The sequence below is a fragment of the Cucurbita moschata genome, unplaced genomic scaffold (genome assembly GCF_002738365.1).
Source record: "Cucurbita moschata cultivar Rifu unplaced genomic scaffold, Cmos_1.0 Cmo_Scf00054, whole genome shotgun sequence".
Taxonomy (NCBI): domain Eukaryota; kingdom Viridiplantae; phylum Streptophyta; class Magnoliopsida; order Cucurbitales; family Cucurbitaceae; genus Cucurbita; species Cucurbita moschata.
In genome coordinates, this window is record NW_019268570.1 from 1,195,194 (window position 1) to 1,207,487 (window position 12,294).

At 42.7% G+C, this 12,294-nt stretch overlaps 2 non-coding genes and 3 pseudogenes across 2 annotated transcripts; all 5 read left to right on the forward strand.

Annotated features, from left to right (window-relative positions):
• The first annotated feature begins 2,790 nt into the window (after positions 1 to 2,790).
• On the forward strand, positions 2,791 to 2,909 carry LOC111436487 (annotated as a pseudogene).
• Positions 2,910 to 3,639: 730 nt separating this feature from the next.
• Positions 3,640 to 3,759, forward strand: LOC111436486 (annotated as a pseudogene).
• A 277-nt stretch (positions 3,760 to 4,036) lies between these two features.
• On the forward strand, positions 4,037 to 4,155 carry LOC111436478. Its single transcript, XR_002709251.1, has one exon. It is a non-coding gene; the product is annotated as a 5S ribosomal RNA (ribosomal RNA).
• Positions 4,156 to 5,996: 1,841 nt separating this feature from the next.
• Positions 5,997 to 6,115, forward strand: LOC111436500 (annotated as a pseudogene).
• A 261-nt stretch (positions 6,116 to 6,376) lies between these two features.
• LOC111436482 lies at positions 6,377 to 6,495 on the forward strand. The gene has a single exon (XR_002709255.1). It is a non-coding gene; the product is annotated as a 5S ribosomal RNA (ribosomal RNA).
• The last annotated feature ends 5,799 nt before the right edge of the window (positions 6,496 to 12,294 follow it).

The following is a 12,294-nucleotide window of genomic DNA, read 5'->3' on the forward strand; positions in this document are numbered from 1 at the left end:
ATTTATGGAACTTTCTAAACTTTTAATTCTTTATCTTAGAAGGAATCTTAAGGTACTCAAGAAGGGAAAAAGTGTTGTTATTTTCTAATTTCAAGGAACTTTCCAAATTAAAGTGTTATTATTAGTAATTTACATGTTTGTTTAGTTGGTCACTTTACATACATAGTTGTTTTCTTATTCAAAAGACGAGAGAGTGAGCAATAAAATTCTCTTTAATACTCTAGTTCCATTGCAAGGAAACTTGAAGGTAATTGAAGGGTTGCGAATAATTCTTCTTCTAGAGTCTTGTTAATAGAAATTGCAAAATGGTTATAGAAGTAATCACCATGGATGACCTTCGAAAGAAGGCTTGAGAACCTATTAAAAGGAGCTAAAATCCACTGCAAATTTCAACAACTTATCTATTTCATCTCTTATAGCCCATCCTCCTTCATTATTATTGATTTTCTCATTTCTCTTTGTTTTCTTAAAGCAGTTGTCACTCTGCATAAATTTTGTTTAAAAAGTTTAAACTCATCAACACACATTTGAATGTTACTAAAAACTTACTTAATTTCCAACAACAAAAGTAACTAAAAAAAAATAGGTCCTCTATGGAATTAATAATTTATTTATTGCTTATTACTTATGATAGTGTATACTTGCACTTATTCTTATATAAGTAATCAAATTTTTTTGCCTAGTTGGGAGCGGACCGATATGCCCTTCCCTTGACCGTCACCTTCTTGAACAGGGTAGGCCGATTCTAGCCGGGGAAGAGAAGGTTGGGTTGCTCAGATGATGATGAAGACGTGAATACAAAGAACAAAATGCATTTCGACCCCGTCAGAGTTCTCAATCATTTCGTGAGACTAAAGATGAATTATCTATCCTGAACTACTGCCCGAAGGATGAATTCTAGTTTCCGAGGCACTATTATGTGGAAGAAAAACACACAATTGGACCCCGGATACTGTTCTGATTGATGGTTTTCGTAGTTGTTAACATAAATCTGAACGGATCAACCAGTAGGGCTCCATCCACTGAGTGCCAATGCCGAAGGCGTAGTGGCATTTCCTAATTTAGTTACTTGTTTGAAGATTACAGTGAGTTTGAGAAAAAAAAAAAAAAAAAAAAAAAAAAAAAAAAAAAAAAAAAAAAAAAAAAAAAAAAAAAAAAAAAAAAAAAAAAAAAAAAAAAAAAAAAAAAAAAAAAAAAAAAAAAAACTGAATTTATTTCAACTCAATTTTCTACCGGGTGTATGAACCCACCTACCCTTTTTGGAGTTTATTTTGGATCTTAAAATAGAGAGAACCTTTAGGGGAGGGGGAGAGCAAAGGTTGAGAATGATATAACAAAATATACGTCAAGGAAACTTTGGAGTCCAAATGAATCAAAAGTTTGAAAATGGAGGCATGGCTAATTTAGAGAGAATCATTGCTAATTCTATTTATTTAGTAGATGGCAGAAAAAGAGCAATCAGAGTATATGCATATCCAGCTGTGGAGGAGCTAAATTCGTGCATTATCAGACCAAAAATGCAAGCTACTACTTTTGAGTTAAAACCCGTGATGTTTCAAATGCTGCAAACATTGGACAATTTTATGGACAACGGCTAGATGTCGCTCAATTTTGTTTCAATTGTCAAACGAGCTCGTCTAGGGGAAGAGTCCCTTTGAAATTGTAAGTGGACGACAACCGGCCTTGCCTCATATTATTGATCATCCTTATGCAGGAAAAAACCTTCAAGCTCAGAACTTCACAGGAGATTGGAAGCAGATAACAGATATAGCCTGGGCATATTTAGAGAAAGCTTCCAAGCATATGAAGAAGTGGGCAGACAAGAAGTGTTGCCTCCTCCAATTTCGAGCAGGAGATTAAGTCCTCATCAAGTTGAGACCAGAACAGATCAGATTTCACAGTCGAAAGAACCAGAGACTAGTTCAAAAATATGAAAGCCCGGTTGAAGTCCTTAAAAATATCGGAGCTACCTCCTACAGAGTTGCGCTACCCACATGGATGAAAATCCACCCAATAATCCATGTGAGCAACTTGAAGCCCTATCACCCTAACCCGGACGACGACCAGCAAAATGTAATCACGAGACTGAGCATCGATCTGAAACAAAGAGACAGCAAAGAAATAGAGGAGATCCTAGCCGAAAGAGATAGGAAGATAGGAAGACCTGTACGGACGATTCGTGAATTCCTTGTCAAATAAAAGAATCAACCTACGGAAGAAACCAGCTGGGAACGCGTCGAAGATCTGGACTCCGCTGCCACACACATCACCAGGTTTGAAAGTAGTCGGTATGTCACGGTCATGCTTGTCCAAGGCATATTGCCCATGGCCGCATGCCCATGACAAACCCAACCCTTCATGTCTTTTCATATTCTAGTGTTTTACTTTTATATTTTTAGGAAGTATGACGTTTCAGAAATATCATGTTTAAGCCTGTCACACATGAAATGCCTCATAATGTACTATAGGGGGATACGACTAGTTGTCAACTTCTCCCTACCCAATGTTATATATTGTAAGCCGTTGTTATTTCTCTCTTGCTTGTTCATATAACGTCTCTTTCAAAAATCTATCTTTCGAAAATCTCTCTCTGCCCTCGTTTCCTAAAATCTTCTCTTAAAACCGAGGCTCGAGCATACGTCGCTTGGGCGTAGGCAATGCAAGAACGAATTGGCTTAGCTCACTTATCGTTGGAAAGTGAGTGCTGCACAATCGCAAGTCCGCTGCCATTAAAAGTGCGATTGTGACGCCCCGCGTGCATTAAATGCAATTTTGTGCGCATTGCATGTCGGGTGCGATCATACCAGCACTAATGCATCGGATCACATTAAAACTCTGCAATTAAGCGTGCTTGGGCGAGAGTAGTACTAAGTTGAGTGACCACTTGGGAAGTCCTCGTGTTGCATCCCTTTTTTTTATTTCTTTTACTCGTTATTTCAATTTCTCCTCGCTCTAATCTTTCTTTCTTTACAAATAGCAACTGCCCCTGCTCGCATGCTCACGACGTGTCCGCGCAGGCCCCGCCGGCCGTTCTGGGCACGTGCGTGCATCCACCATCGCCTCGATCACGCCCACCGCCCGTTTTGAGCACACGCGTGCACCCACTGTCACCTCGATCATGCCACCCCGCATGCGTTAAATGCAATTTTGTGCGCATTGCATGTCGGATGCGATCATACAATCACTAATGCACCGTATCCCATCAGAATTCCGCAGTTAAGCGTGCTTGAGCGAGAGTTGTACTAAGTTGGGTGACTACTTGAAAAATCCTTGTGTTCCACCTCTTTTTTTTTTTTTATTTCTTTTACTCGTTATTTCAATTTCTCCCCGCTCTTATCTTCCTTTCTTTACAAATGGCAACTGCCCCCGCTCGCACGCTCACGCCCATCGCATTTCTTCTCTCCGACGTGTCCATGCAGGCCCCACCGTCACCTCGATCACGCTCGCCGACCGTTCCGAGCACATGCGTGCACCCACCGTTGCCTCGATCATGCTCGCCACCCGTTCTGAGCTCGCGCGTGCACCCACCATCTCCTCGATCACGCCCGCCACCCGTTCCGAGCACGCTCGTGCACCCATCGTCTCCTCAATCATGCCGCCCCTCATGCGTTAAATGCAATTTTATGCACATTGCATGTCGGGTGCAATCATACCAGCACTAATGCACCGGATCCCATTAGAACTTTGCAATTAAGTGTGCTTAGGCGAGAGTAGTACTAAGTTGGGTGACCACTTTGGGAAGTCCTCGTGTTGCACTCTTTCTTTTATTTCTTTTACTCGTTATTTCAATTTCTCTGCGCTCTTATCTTTCTTTCTTTACAAATGGCAACCGCCCCCGCTCGCACGCTCACGCCCATCGCATTCTTTCTCCTCAACGTGTCTGCGCGGGCCTCACCGGCCATTCTGAGCACGTGCATGCACCCTCCGTCGCCTCGATCACGTTCGCTACTCGTTCCGAGCACGCGCGTGCACCCACCATCTCCTCGATCATGCCGCCCCGCATGCGTTAAATGCAATTTTGTGCGCATTGCATGTCGGGTGCGATCATACCAACACTAATGCACCAGATCCCATCAGAACTTCGCAGTCAAGCGTGTCTGGGCAAGAGTAGTACTAAGTTGGGTGACCACTTGGGAAGTCCTCATGTTGCACCCTTTTTTTTTTTATTTCTTTTACACGTTATTTTAATTTCTCCCCACTCTTATCTTTCTTTCTTTACAAATGGCAAACGCCCTTGCTCGCACTTTCACGCCCATCGCGTTCCTTCTCCTCGACGTGTTCGCGCGGGCCCTGCCGGCAGTTCCGAGCCCGTGCGTCCACCCACCGTCGCCTCGATCACGCCCGCCGCCCGTTCCGAGCACGCGTGTGCACCCACCATGATAAGATAAGGAATCAACTACAAGGGGAATAAGATTCGGATTGCCTTGTTGATCGAATATCTCAAGGCAAGAACACTTGATTGAGATTTGAATCACTCCACAAGCAAGATCGATCATGTCTAGCTTCAATGATTCTTGTTGATCAAATATCTCAAACACTTGTTTGAGATTCGAATCACTTCTCAAGCAAGATTGATCATGTCGAGCTTGAATGATTCTACATGCAACCTAAACTACATAGAATTGCAAAGAAACTTAGTCATTGGCTACAGAAAAGCACAAATGCTTCTTTTAATATATTTTTCAAGTCTACCTTACAAATACAACATACATGACTTTATATAACCTCAAAATGAAACTATTAAAGACATTCCAAAAGGTGTAACATTCATACTTAATGACCATAATTAGCATTATGTAAATATAACCTAAAATAAATAAAATGTCTTAAAATACAATAACTCTAAATTACTCTAAATTGTAACCCACCCAAAATTTATAACCATCAAACTTCATTCCTCTTAATGTGACATGAATTGCAACCTCTTTTGATAATTTTGACAACATTTTCTTCACATCTTCATTGAAGTATATTGTATGAATGATGTCTCTTGGTTCATATCATTCTCCACTTCTTCAAGAGGATTCGTCCTCGAATCTATTTGTGAAACTTTGTTGCAAAACATAAGATATGAAAATACAAAGGCCCTCACAACAATCTCTCATGTGTATACACTCAAGGATTTTTTTTTTAGGCCACTCTGTTTGCACTCATTTACACAAATGAAGCTCTCAATCTCACCTCTCAAAATGTTGAATAGAGCAAAGATTGAATTTTGAAATCTGGGTCGATTAAAATCTAAAAAGATGAAAGTAAATAAAAATCAAATTGAAAAAAAATGCAAAGGAAACATATATCCGATCTTGAGCTTAAGCTCTGATACCAAATGATATGATAAGGAATCACTACAAGGGGAGTAAGATTCGGATTACCTTGTTGATCGAATATCTCAAGCCAAGAACACTTTGTTTGAGATTCAAATCACTCCAGAAGCAAGATCGATCATGTCTAGCTTCAATGATTCTTGTTGATCAAATATCTCAAGACAAGAACACTTGATTGAGATTCGAATCACTCCACAAGAAAGATTGATCATGTCGAGCTTGAATGATTCTACATGCAACCTAAACTACATAGAGTTGCAAATAAACTTAGTCATTGGCTAAAAAAGAGCACAAATGCTTCTTTTACTATATTTTCCAAGTCTACCTTACAAATACAACATACATGGCTTTATATAGCCTCAAAATGAAACTATTAAAGGCATTCCAAAAGTTGTAACATTCATACTTAATAACCATAATTAGCCATTATGTAAATATAACCTAAAGTAAATAAAATGTCTTAAAATACAATAACTCTAAATTACTCTAAATTGTAACCCACCCAAAATTTATAACCATCAAACTTCATTCCTCTTAATGTGACATGAATTGCAACCTCTTTTGATAATTTTGACAACATTTTCTTCACGTCTTCATTGAAGTATATTGTATGAATGATGTCTCTTGGTTCATATCACACTGTCTCCTCGATCATGCCGCCCCGCATGTGTTAAATGCAATTTTGTGCGCACTAATGCATTGAATTCCATCAGAACTCCGCAGTCAAGCGTGCTTGAGCGAGAGCAGTACTAAGTTGGGTGACCACTTATGAAGTCCTCGTGTTGCACCTTTTTTTTTTTATTTCTTTTACTCATTATTTCAATTTCTCCCCGCTCTTATTTTCCTTTCTTTACAAATCGCAACTGCTTCCACTCGCACGCTCACACCCATCGTGTTCCTTCTCCCCGACGTGTCCGCGTGAGCCCCTCCGGCCTTTTCGAGTACGTGCGCGCACCCATTGCCGCCAGTTCCGAGCACGCTCATGCACTCTCCGTCTCATTGATCATGCCGCCCTGCATGTGTTAAATGCAATTTTGTGCGCATTGCATGTCGGGTGCGATCATACCAACACTAATGCACTAAATCCCATCAGAACTTCACAGTCAAGCATGCTTGGGCGAGAGTAGTGCTAAGTTGGGTGACCACTTGGGAAGTCCTCGTGTTGCACCCTTTTTTTTATTTCTTTTACTCGTTAATTCAATTTCTCCTCGATCTTATCTTCCTTTCTTTACAAATGGCAACTGCCCCCGCTCGCACGCTCATGCCCATCGCGTTCCTTCTTCTCGATGTGTCCGCGCGTGCCCCACTGGCCGTTTCGAGCACTTACGTGCACCCACCATCGCCTCAATTCCCGTCGCCTGTTCCGAGTGTCACGGTCATGCTCGTCCAAGGTGTGTTTCCCATGTACGCATGCCCATGAGAAGCCCAACCCTTTATATCTTTTCATATTCTAGTGTTTTAGTTTTGTATTTCCAGGAAGTATGACGTTTCAGAAATATCATGTCTAGGCCTGTCAGACATGAAATGCCTCAGAATGTACTATAGAGGGGGGATACGACTAGTTGTCAACTTCTCCTTAACCAAGGTTATATATTGTAAGCCGTTGTTCTTTCTCTCCTGCTTGCTTATATAACTTCTCTTTCAAAAATATCTCTTTCGAAAATCTCTCTTTGCCCTCGTTTTCTAAAACCTTCTCTTAAAACCGAGACCAGAGGCTCAAGCATACGACGCTTGGCAGAAGGCGACACAAGAACGAATTGGCTTAGCTCACTTGTCGTTGGAAAGTGAGTGCCGCACAATCGCAAGTCTGTTGCCTTCAAAAGTGTGATTGTAACAAGTGGTATCAGAGCTTTGTAAGCTTCGTGAAATAGCAAAGATCGAAAATATGTTGACGACAAAGTCGATATCCAAATCACAAGCCAACCGACTTACTTTAATAGAGGAAGAGATGTTGTTCCTCAAAGAAGTCCCTGACACCATCCGCTTCCTAGAAGCATGGGTGACAGAATTGAGTGAAAAAGTCGTAGAAATCGATGTCATGAGTAACCGCCGGAATGGGGAACCAATTGCAGAACTGATGTTTCGAGTGACCCATCGAAGAAAAAACTGCTCCTACGAGCAGCCCAAGACTGTCTGGTACCCCCAATAGCTCTGTCGCGCACAAGGAGGGACGTGGCGAAGAGTTCGACGTGCTACAAAATACAATGATGAGTTTGTTCAATGGATTAGCTGACGAATTCAGAACAACGATCGATGAAATCCAAGAAAAGATGTCCGTCATGAGCACCCGAATTGAGGTGACCATGAAAGCCGTGGAGAACGTCTCGGCTGGGGAAACTAATACAGGATCCAACAAACTGAAGTTCCCAGACCCCCAGATCTTTCAAAGGGAACCGGGATGCCAAAGGGTTGGAGAACTTCATCTTTGATGTCGAACAGTACTTCAAAGCCACACCGGCTTGTACCGACGACATAAAGGTGACAGTAGCCTCGATGTATCTCGTAGACGACGCCAAACTTTGGTGGCGTACGAGGGTCAAGATATCGAGAATGAATTGTGCACCATAGACTCGTGGATAGACCTCAAGAGAGAGTTGAGGGACCAATTCCTCCCCGAAAACTTAGAGCATCTAGCAATGGAAAAACTAATAGCCCTAAAGCAAACTGGAAGCATAAGGGACTATGTTAGACAGTTCTCGACCCTGATTCTAGATATCAGGGGTACATCAAAGAAGGACAAGGTGTTCTTTTTTATAAATGGGTTACAACCGTGGGCCAAAACAAAAGTACACGAGAAAAAGATCCAAGACCTAGCTACCGCAATTGCCAGCGCCGAGAGGCTCCTAGACTATGGGAAAGAAGCGAGTTACCAAAGAAAAACAACAGAAGCCCCAAACACTGGGGGCAAAACATATTAGCCGCCAGGTCACGAAATGGAAGCCCCAATAGGCCAAACGGAAGTAACGACAGACCAAGCGGGTGGACAGATAGACCTCCTCAGAACAACCAAGCGAGGACATCTCGAGGACCTTACCCTCAAAGGAACCACCCGACGACACCTTTACAATGCCTGTTGTGTAAAGGCACCCACAAAGTGTCCTACTATCCTTATCGGGCCTCTCTCAGTGCACTTCAAGTGTCCATTCAAGAAAGCAACGACACAAGAGTTGAGACTATGCTAGACAAGAAGGAAGATCAAGCAACCTTCGAATGGTCGCACTCAAATTCTTGTCAGCCCTCCAACGAAAGGTCGACTCGAAGGAGATAATAGAGAAAGGGCTCATGTTTGTGGATGCAACAATAAACTCTCAACCAAGCAAGAGCACCTTGATAGACTCAGGAGCGACCCACAACTTCATTGCCGATCAAGAAGTACAAAGATTGGAACTCACCATAGAAAAGGACCCTGGAAAAATGAAAGCTGTCAACTCCGAGGCCTTGCCTATTGTGGGAGTTTCCAAAAGAGTCCCCTTCAAATTAGGGGCTTGGACAAGAGAGTTGGACCTTGTCGTGGTTCGCATGGATGACTTTGACGTTGTACTTGGGATGGAGTTCCTCTTAGAACACAAAGTTATCCCAATGCCACTAGCGAAATGCTTGGTGATCACCGACCGCAACCCCATAGTAATACCTGCAAGCATCAAGCAACCAGGTAATCCTAGAATGATATTGATCATGCAATTGAAAAGAGGACTCGCACGAGAGGAACCTATATTTATGGCTATACCACTGATGAAAGAAGTGATCACTAAGAAAACTATTCCAAGCGAAATCAAGGAGGTACTAAACACTTATGCTGACATAATGCCAGAGAGCTTACCACAAACATTACCACCCCGTTGAGGCATTGATCACGAAATTGAACTCCTCCCCGGAGTTAAACCCCCAGCAAAGAACGCGTACCAGATGGCTCCCCCTGAGCTAGCCGAATTGAGGAAACAATTAGATGAGTTATTGATGGCAGGATTCATCCGCCCGACAAAAGCACCATACGGAGCCCCTGTACTATTCTAGAAAAAGAAGGATGGGACGTTGCGTCTGTGCATAGATTATAGAGCCTTAAACAAGGTAACAGTATGCAACAAATACCCACTGCCCATAATATCCGACTTATTCGACCAACTTCACGGTGCCAAGTACTTCACGAAGTTTAACTTACGATCAGGGTACTATCAAGTATGTATTGCCGAAGGGGACGAGTCTAAGATGACGTGCGTAACAAGATATGGGGCCTTTGAGTTCCTGGTGATGCCCTTTGGCTTGACAAACGCCCCAACTAAGTTTTCCACGTTAATGAACAAGGTTTTCTACGAATACTTGGATCAGTTCGTCATAGTATACCTCGATGACATAGTTGTATACAGCACAACCCTAGAGGAACACAAGGTGCACTTGAAGCTAGTGTTTGACAAGCTGCGGCAGAATCAGTTATACGTCAAGAAAGAAAAATGTGTCTTCGCACAAACATGCATCAACTTCCTTGGACATGTCATTAGTTATGGACAGATCGACATGGATAGCGACAAGATAAAAGCTATTCAAGAGTGGAAAATCCCTACTTCCGTATCCGATGTGCGATCCTTCCTAGAATTGGCAAACTACTAAAGGCGGTTCGTCGAAGGGTTTTCACGGCGAGCTGCCCCATTAACAGAGCTCCTTGAGAAAGACCACCCTTGGTCGTGGTCAAATAAATGTCAAATGGCCTTTGAGGATCTGAAGACAACCATGACGAAGGGTCCTATCCTCGGGTTATTATATGTTACAAAGCCATTTGAAATAAAGACAGATGCTTCCAACTTTGCCCTAGGCGGTGTCCTTATTCAAGAAGGCCACCTCCATCGCTTATGAAAGTCGAAAGCTCAATGATGTTGAACGGAGATACACCGTCTTCGAAAAAGAAATGTTGGTTGTGGTCCATTGCCTACGTGTCTGGAGATAGTACCTCTTGGGATCACAGTTCAAAGTGAAGACGGATAACAGCGCCATTTGCCACTTCTTCAATCAACCAAAATTGACGGCAAAACAAGCCCGGTGGCAGGAGTTGTTGGCGGAATTCGACTTCAAATTCGAACACAAGGCAGAAAAGAGTAATCAAGCAGCTGATGCGCTGAGTCGGAAGGGCAAACATGCGGCCCTGTGCATGTTAGGCCATATTCATTCAAGTAAGATCGATGGATCAATGCGCGACATCATCAAAGAACATTTACACAAAGACTCATCGGCCAAAGCCGTCATCGAACTAGCTAAAGCTGGGAAGACACGACTATTTTGGGTCGAGGGAGATCTTCTAATGACTAAAGGAAACAGATTATACGTCCCAAGAAGGGGAGAACTGAGAAAGAAGCTCATTCAGGAATGTCATGATACCTTATGGGCAGGACACCCTGGGTGGCAAAGAACGTATGCTCTAATAAAAAAGGGGTACTTCTGGCCTAATATGCGGGACAATATCATGCAATACACCATGACGTGCCTCATCTACCAACAGGAAAAAGTCGAGAAATGCAAAGTCTCAAGACTCTTGGAACCTCTACCTGTGCCAACAAGGCCTTGGGAAAGTGTGTCTCTGGACTTCATAACACACCTCCCAAAAGTCGGAGAATATGATGCCATCTTGGTTATCGTAGATCGGTTCTCGAAATATGCAACGTTTGTTCCCACTCCTAAATTATGCTCGGCTGAACTAACAGCCCAACTATTTTTCAAAAACATTGTCAAGTTATGGGGCATTCCGTCGAGCATCACAGTGATAGGGATGGTAGATTCATTGGCACATTCTGGACCGAATTATTTGCCTTCTTGGGAACAACTTTAAACATCTCTTCGAGCTACCATCCTCAAACCGATAGACAGACGAAACGATTCAACTGCTTGCTCAAAGAATACTTACGTCACTTAGTCGACGCTCGCCAAAAAAACTGGATACAACTGCTAGATGTTGTCCAATTCTGTTTCAATTGTCAAATGAGTTCGTCTACGGGGAAAAGTCCCTTCGAAATTGTAAGTGGACGACAACCGGCCTTACCACATATTATTGATCATCCTTATACAGGAAAAAACCCTCAAGCTCAAAACTTCACAAGAGAATGGAAGCAAACCCTCAAGCTCAAAACTTCACAAGAGAATGGAAGCAGAACACAGATATAGTCCGGGCATATTTAGAGAAAGCTTCCAAGCATATGAAGAAGTGGGCGGACAAGAAGCGTCGCCCCCTCCAATTTCGAACAGGAGATCAAGTTCTCATGAAGTTGAGACAAGAATAGATCAGATTTCACAGCCGAAAGGACCAACGACTAGTTTAAAAATATGAAGGCCCGGTTGAAGTCCTTAAAAAGATCGGGGCTTCCTCCTACAGAGTTGCGCTACCCATATGGATGAAAATCCACCCAGTAATTCATGTGAGAAACTAGAAAAATCACCCTGTCTCGGACGATGACCAGCTAAATGTAATCACAAGACCGAGCATCGATCTAAAACAAAGAGACAGTAAAGAAATATAGGAGATCCTAGCCGACAGGGTTAGGAAGATAGGAAGATCCGTATGGACGATTCATGAATTTCTTGTCAAATGGAAGAATCTCCCTATGGAGGAAACCAGCTGGGAACGTGCTGAAGATCTAGACTCCACTGCCACCCACATCGCCAAGTTTGAAAGTAGTTGGTTGACAGGGATGTCAACCAATTAGGTGGGGGAGGATGTCACGATCATGCTCGTCCAAGGCGTGTTGCCCATGGCCGCATGCCCATGACAAGCCCAACCCTTTATGTCTTTTCATATTCTTGTATTTTACTTTTGTATTTCTTGGAAGCATGACGTTTCAGAAATATCATGTCTAGGCCTGTTAGACATGAAATGCCTCAGAATATACTCTAGGGGGATACGACTAGTTGTCGACTTCTCCCTACCCAAGGTTATATATTGTGAGCCGTCGTTATTTCTCTCTTTCTTGCTTATATAAGATCTCTTTCA